The sequence below is a fragment of the Ailuropoda melanoleuca genome, chromosome 16, assembly GCF_002007445.2.
Source record: "Ailuropoda melanoleuca isolate Jingjing chromosome 16, ASM200744v2, whole genome shotgun sequence".
Lineage (NCBI taxonomy): Eukaryota > Metazoa > Chordata > Mammalia > Carnivora > Ursidae > Ailuropoda > Ailuropoda melanoleuca.
Window position 1 is genome coordinate 10906360 of NC_048233.1, and position 8029 is coordinate 10914388.

An 8029-nucleotide genomic window follows, 5' to 3' on the forward strand; every position below is an offset into this window, starting at 1 on the left:
AAAAAAAAAAAAAAAGAAAACCAAGTAAGGTAATCAGTACATTAATAGATTAAAGGAGAAATGCCAGGGAGAAAAGTTTAGTATAAATCAACATTTATTCATAACAAATGTTCTTAGCAAACTGGGAATAGAATGCGCTATGCTTTTTCCTAATAAAAATATGTACAAAAACCTGGAGTTTCCTGAATACACTGAATTCATTCCCCCTGAGTTTGGGACCAAATGAGCTAAAAACATCTCACTATGTCTATTTTTTTTTGGAGGTTTCCATCAATCACAGTAAGGCAAGAAAATGACATAAAAGATGTATGATTGTAAAGCACAAAACAAACAAAACTGATATTATTCATAGATGATGATTGAGATTACACGGAAAATCCAAAAGGCTTCTTTAATACATTGTTAAAATATGATCCATTTACAAGGTTTCTGGACACATAATAAATGTGCAAAAATCTGTTCCATTTCTTCATACCATGTACAAACAGTTAAAATGAAATATTCTTTTAAAAAAATGAAATTTCCATAACTTCGACAAATAACAAGTATCAAGAATAAATCACACACAAAAAAAAGTATGCAACACCTTTGTGGAGAATGTTAAAAAGTCTGAAATGGCTTTAGCTATTTTTCAGCCAGTATGTATTAATTACACACTAGATATAATCAAAGCCTCTGTGTTTTAAAAAAAATTTAAACCATTATTCTGCACATTTTCCCATTTTAGGTATGCATCCAAGGACGTTAAATTCTCTGACTTCATTGTCAAATCTATTAAAATTTCCTGCTTCATATCTAGGTCATGAATTTGTCTCCAGTTGGAAAGCAACCACTTCTAATTTTGTATGGGCAGTTCCTATCTCCACGAATAAACAGCTCTGTTCCTTTCATCTAGTCCAGTCACTTGTGTTGTTTCTCTAACCATACTATAGAATGCAATTTTCCATGTGAGGAAATAAGGGGAGAATTCTCTTGTTTGCTAATGTGCAAATACAGACTGATATTCTATCATTCTTTTTGCATTTTCTTTGCCTAACAAATTTGTGTCTGTATCTTTAGCTATGGAAGATAATCTAAAGCTATTTATAGTTATTGCAACATGGTTAGGATAATGAAAAGTAAAGCAGATGCTAGACTCTACAACTGGAATTTTCTTCTATAGTATCTTAGTATTCATTGAAAGTACTTGGATCTAAATAATGGGTATAAGTTGACTTGATTTTATAAAATTAACTAAAATTAACTGTGTGCATTCCCCCAAAAACAAAGGTTGGATTTATTAAATATGGTTCCTAGAGCCAATAGTAATTATGCCATAGAGGAAGAGGCCTTAGAGCAAAGTTGGATTGGTTTCCACGAACAGGAACAGATGGAGGTGTGAAGAGCTCTGTTCATGGATTATAACACAGCTGATGTTAAAAAAATTTTTTTTCATTAAAATGAAACTGTGATATCTAGCCTTACTTTTGCGGCTCTTCCAGAGATTAGAAAGATATGGATCCAAAATACTTCAGACATAGTCCTTACAGAACCATTTTACACTATGTCACTTTTAAACTGTATCTACTATATCTACCCCATGGGCAACCCTCAAATCTGGCTGAGGAGATGGGAGACTGGAGGATTGGGCCATTGGTGCCATTTTGGTCTTTTTTATTGGTCCCAAGCACCCAATATATGAGGGTTTATTTAAATGTTTATGGTATTAAGAATGCACAGTGTGAACACATGTTGGGTTTATCAAAATAGACTGTAAATCCCTGCAGTTACTCTATGGGATTTCAACACATATCCACCCTTGCCCCCGATGTGGGGCATGGATCTGATCAGCAGCATTTGCTGTTACTTACTATTGTTTGTTTTTGCTTTTCTTTCTTTCTCTCTTTCTTTCTTTCTTTCTCTCTCTTTTTTTAAATGATCTAAATCTGTGGTCATAAAGGTATCATAGTTTAACCTCTAAAGACCGGCTTGGTCTTCATTTTCTCTTCTTTAGAAATTGACACACATTTTAGTTCACAACTAGAATCATGGATATGAGTTGGTCTCAGAAAATATGCAAAATTACGTATCAATTCCTAATTCCGAGTTGGCGAATGAGATGTTACCATAGCAGAAATCATCACACATGCAAAAATCAATCCTGTAACAATTGTTTTTAAAAGTCACAAAATATCTTCTACAGTGATGGAAGGAACTGAAAAAGTTTGCTGAAAATAACCACATCCCTGTCCCGTAACACAGTTGGAGTGGACCAACAGACAGCCTGACTTGAAACATTGGTCACAAATAGAAGAAAATCACTGTATCATCAAAAAGCANAAAAAAATACCATACCTATATTGTTCTATAGCTGCTTAATTAAAAATCAGACCATGGATTGTAAAACTATCTCTTCAGAGACCAAATGCAGTGTCAGGAACTGGTAATTGATTGGAACAGGAGAAAGTCAAGCATGTGTCACAGTCCTCTAAGCTTGGATACATTCTGTCAATTAACAGACAATGTGTGAGAAAAAGGAAAGAGAGCAGAGGGAGAGGCCTGAGAATAAAGCTTATAATATATTTAGCTGGAATTCTACTCTTGTGCCCATTTTCATTTTGTTTTCTTTTACCTAATATATATTCTCTATAAACAATTTTTGTTAGGTTTTGTGTGTGTGTGTGTGTGTGTGTGTGTCTGTTAATCCAGGTGTGTCTCAGTAACAGCATATGGTACTGATTTAAAGAAAAACACTTTCTATGCCCATCTTTTTCAACTTTTGTTGGGGGCTGCTTATAATCCCCTTTTTAAAATATGCTGCTATATGGAATAGATTTTCCTTGCCTTTATCTTTTGAAAGTTTTCACCTTTTACATTTTGAAACATATTCTTTTCCAGAAAGAATAAACCAAATTTTCCTTCCCACAACAATCTAAGTGACTGTTCTACCATATCCTCAACACTGAGTATACTCATTTGTGTAAATCTTGGCCAGTATGATCATTATGCAGAAAATAGTTTGCTTAAATGTGCATTTTTATTATTGTTAGTGAGGTTGAGAATCTTTTCTCTATTTAATTGGCCATTAATATTTCATTATCATTAATTACCTGTTAACACCATAGGTTTTTAAATAGGTCTAATTCTTTTATATAAGAATTTCATATATACTAAGGGTATTAATCTTTTATCTGCAATTCATTTCACAAATATTTCCCACTGTATTATTTTTGTTATTATGTTTGCTTTAACTTTATGGGAATTTTTGCAAACAGATCTTTTTCTTTTTTCAGCTCTATTGAGTATAATGGACATGCAAAATTGTAAAATATTTCAAGTATATGTTGTGCTGATTTTATATATGTATCCATTGTAAAGATTCTCCTCAACTAGTTAATTAACACTCCCATCACCTCACATATTTATCTTTTTTGTGTTTGTGAGAATATTTAAGTTCTATTCTCAGCAGATTCCACTTATACAAAGAGGGTTATTAACTACAGTCACTATCTTGCACATTAGATCCTCAGACCTTATTTATCTTATGACTGAAAGCATCAAAACTGAGTTGACCATTAGGATACCCAGCTGGTACTGGAGAATTGCTTAGTGGTGTGGGGGAAAAGCCTGACACATCAGAGTTGGGGATAAGAAAAATAAATCACGAAGCTAGTAAGTTATGGCCTGGGTTTCAAACCTAGATCATCTGGCTCCAGAATCTGGGCTTTTAATACCTATGTTGTGCCACTTTTCATGCCTTAAAAAGGAGCAAATGTTTCCTAAGTCTCAAAATTAAAGATTAAAGTGGATGGAATAGGTAAAAATATTTGTAAACTTCTAAACTATATACAAGGATTAGTTATTATTAACAGTCATCACTACTCAGATCCAGAACCAGAAATTATGTAATAATTATTTCTATTTACTGTGAGACCACCAGAGCAGAATGGGGTACAAATTCATACTATAAGTTCAAAGATTGAAAACTGATCAGATAAACAAAAAATCCTTTTGGGGGGCGCCTGGGTAGCGCAGTCGTTAAGCGTCTGCCTTCGGCTCAGAGCGTGATCCTGGCGTTCTGGGATCGAGTCCCACATCGGGCTCCTCTGCTATGAGCCTGCTTCTTCCTCTCCCACTCCCCTGCTGTGTTCCCTCTCTCGCTGGCTGTCTCTCTGTCACATAAATAAATAAAATCTTAAAAAAAAAAAATCCTTTTGGGATTCTTTATCATCCCATCATCACAAACCAGAGACTTTGACAGGCAGACTAGTAATCTTTAGTTGGTCTGGTAGATAAAGCATAAAGAGCAACATGAGATAATCCAGTGGTTTTCACTGTATTCAAAGGACAAGAGCAAATTTGTAGAAAAACCCGACAGTTTCCATGTGTTGAAATTAGAATAATCTTCCTGGGAGTCACACAAAAATTCCTGGGTTGCTAAGCCAGTTTCACGGCAAGTGAAACTGAGTGAGACATTTGGAACTTGGTATGAGATTTCTGTGGCTTTAGTGAGAGACTTCCAAGACCTCACTAGGTCTCTGTGGCTTTAGTGTGAGAACCTCTATGGCCTTAATAGGGAAGCCTTCTAGGACCCTTGTATGAAATGTCTGTGATACCTCTGTGGCTGGCATAAATCTGACTGACTGAGGCTTAAGCTTTGCATTAACAGGTCTTAGAAAAGGGACTTAATGTTAAGGAAATAACACTTTAGTTCCAATAAAGCCCATATAAAAGTACAATTTCAGTGTCTAGCTTTATGACCATTAGATGGAGAGAATGATTTCTAGTTCCTATGATGTTTCTCAGGAGGAGCACAAACCAAAACTTTAAAATGGAAAGATAGCTAAATATACAGAATATGACAAAACTCTGATCAAAGAAATTAAAGAATACATAAATAAATGGAGAGATAGTCCATGTTCATGGATTGAAAGACTCAATATTGATGAGTCTTGATGGATAGATCCCATGCAATACCAATCAAAATCCCAGCAAGCTACTTTGTAGCTATTAATAAATACATTCAAAATTCATATGGAGGGCAAAAAGATACAGACTAACCAAGACAGTATTGAAGAAGAACAAAGTTGAATCTGATTTCAAGACTTACTATAAAGCTACAGCAATCAAGACAGCATGGTATTGAGAAAAGAACAGACACATAGATCATTGGAACAGAATAGAGAGGACAGAAACAGAACCACACAGATACAGTCAACTGATCTTTGACAAAGATCAAAGGTAATTCAAGGAAGAAAGGATACTCTTTCCAAAAAGTCGTGCTGGAACAACTGGACATTCATATGCAATAACAAACAAAAAAGAACATAAACATAAACATTATACCTTTCACAAAAATTAACTCAAAACAAATCAAAAACTAAATGTAAAACACAAATCTAAAAAATTGTGGAAGAGAACATATGAGAAAATCTAGGTGAGCCATATGATGAGTTTTTGGATATAACACCCAAAGAATGATCCATGAAAGAAAAAAATTGATAAGCTGGACCTTATTAAAATTTAAAACTTCTGTTCTGCAAACAAAAAACAAAGACAACTTCCATTCTGTAGTTCCTGAGACTACTTCTCAATTGGCACCAAAGTTGAGAAGGAGAAATGTTGTTTATTGTATCTTCTAAATCTTCAGTAGTCTATTTTTCCAAGTCCCTGGGCAGGCTGAGAAGCAGATGCTAAATAAACATGCCATCAGGACAAAAACAGAGACAATTGTTTATTTCTTTTTGAATCAATGGGTGGGTAGGAATAAGTCCTGTAAAATAAGGACATAATCTCACAAGCACAAATATGATGAGGAATGACAATAAGAATCAATGCACCTAACAGAATGCAGATTCTGCTTTCTTCGCATTCAGGGAGCTTGGCATTTCTCAAGAAAGAGAGATATGGTTGTTGAAAGAGCTGAAGTATGAAATGCACATCTTACTACAAGGGCAATGGGAAAATGGGGGGGGATTTTAAGCAACATTAATTTGTATTTTTCTTATGCAAGATGATCTAATTTATATTTTTCGAAGATCTCTCTGGCTGTTGTAAGGAGAACTGATACCGGATGTGGTAGAGGGCAACGTTATCAAGACCAGCTGGGAGATTGTTAAAGTCCTCCAGGAGAGAGATGATCACCGCTTGAACCCGAGTCTTGTGGCAGAGATTGTGGAAGGAGTCATGTTTGTGGTGTATTTTTAAGGGAAAGCCAATTGCACTAGCTCATGGGCAATGGGGTAAGAGGAGTGAGAGGTCAAGAGTGACTTCCATATTTTTGCATGAGAGACTATGGACTATGAGAAACAAACTGGGGGCCTCAGAGTGGAGGGGGGTGGGGGAATGGGATAGACCGATTATGGGTAGTAAGAAGGGCACGTATTGCATGGTGCACTGGGTGTTATACGCAACTAATAAATCATCGAGCTTTACATTGGAAGCCGGGGATGTACTGTATGGTGACTAACATAATATAATACAAAATCATTAAAAAAAATAAAAATAAAAGAATAAAAAAACAAAAGAGTGACTTCCATATTTTTGAATGAATGCCTAAAACAACTGTCACTAACTGAGAAAAGATTGAGGGAGAGTAGGTTTTAGGATCTGGAAGTCAACAATTCTATTTGGGACATATTAGTGAAACATTCATATTAGAAGGCAAGTGGATTGCTTGACAGCTTCAGTTCCTCTCAAGGTGCCTCGCTCGTGCTAGTGTCTTGCTCATTGCTTCAACCCTGTGCTTCCTAACTGCCACTCTTCTCTTTCTCTCTTTCTGCTGTGTCTGGTGAGTTCGGAGTCAACATACACTTTCTCAGTACACACTAACCTATTTCACTCATTGCTGACACTAAAGAGGTTAGTGAAAGGACCTGAGCTAAGTGATATTTTGAAAATCACCTGCTCGTTTTCACTTCCAAGCTCAAGAGAAGCCTGCCTTCCAGCAGGACTGCCCCTTTCACAGACACCCACACAATGTGAATAAGCGTGCCTGGCACTCTCCTTTCTGTGCCTTGTCTCTGACCTTCCTATCCTGCCTAAAGGTCTACCATAAACCAGCTTCTCCAGACTGCTCACCTCCCATTTCCCTTCCCAAATCGTGTCTGGAGAAACCAGAGACAGTCATTCCAATAACCTGAGGGAACCTGTTAGACTCAAGAAACTACTCCCCTCCTCCCATGAACCATTGTGTTTTCCCACATACTCAGAGAAGATTTGCCAACTGCTAATCTATCCTCCCCTTCTAGAATACAATCATAATTATACCAGGAAAAGAAACCAACCTGCCTAGTCACCTTGCAAGGGCAATGTTATCTGGGATGCCTTCGTGTAATATTATCTGCAACCCTTCCGAAAGGCTCAGACCCAGACACTCATGGCCATAGCATAGAATCCACTCATCTGGGGGCGCCTGGGTGGCACAGCGGTTAAGCGTCTGCCTTCGGCTCAGGGCGTGATCCCGGCGTTATGGGATCGAGCCCCACATCAGGCTCCTCTGCTATGAGCCTGCTTCTTCCTCTCCCACTCCCCCTGCTTGTGTTCCCTCTCTCGCTGGCTGTCTCTGTCTCTGTCAAATAAATAAATAAAATCTTTAAAAAAAAAAAAAAAGAATCCACTCATCTGTCTCTATCAAGGAGCCTGTCTTTAGGATTTTGGGCCACATAGTCCTCCCTGTGTTACCCCAACCAAACCATCCCAGATTACTACTGGCCCTGCACAAAAACTGAACGCTAGTCCTGAAATAAGTGGCAGCTGATGATACTGGCTAATCTTCATCTTCAACAAAAAAGATGAGCAAGCAACTACTAAAGATGACAGAATAATCAGCAGCTGGAGAGAGGAATAAAAACAACTAAAAAGACTTTTTGGAAATGCAATAATACCTTGTTGCCAAATTAAAAAAAATAAAAGGCAACAAGGCTACCAAAGAAGTAGGATAGCACCTGATTCAGATGATTAAATTAAGGAGTTCCTCTGAAATGCATAGCAACTACCCCGAGATATAAGAGGGAAAATAAGCACAGGGAAGATTGATTCAGCAGATAAA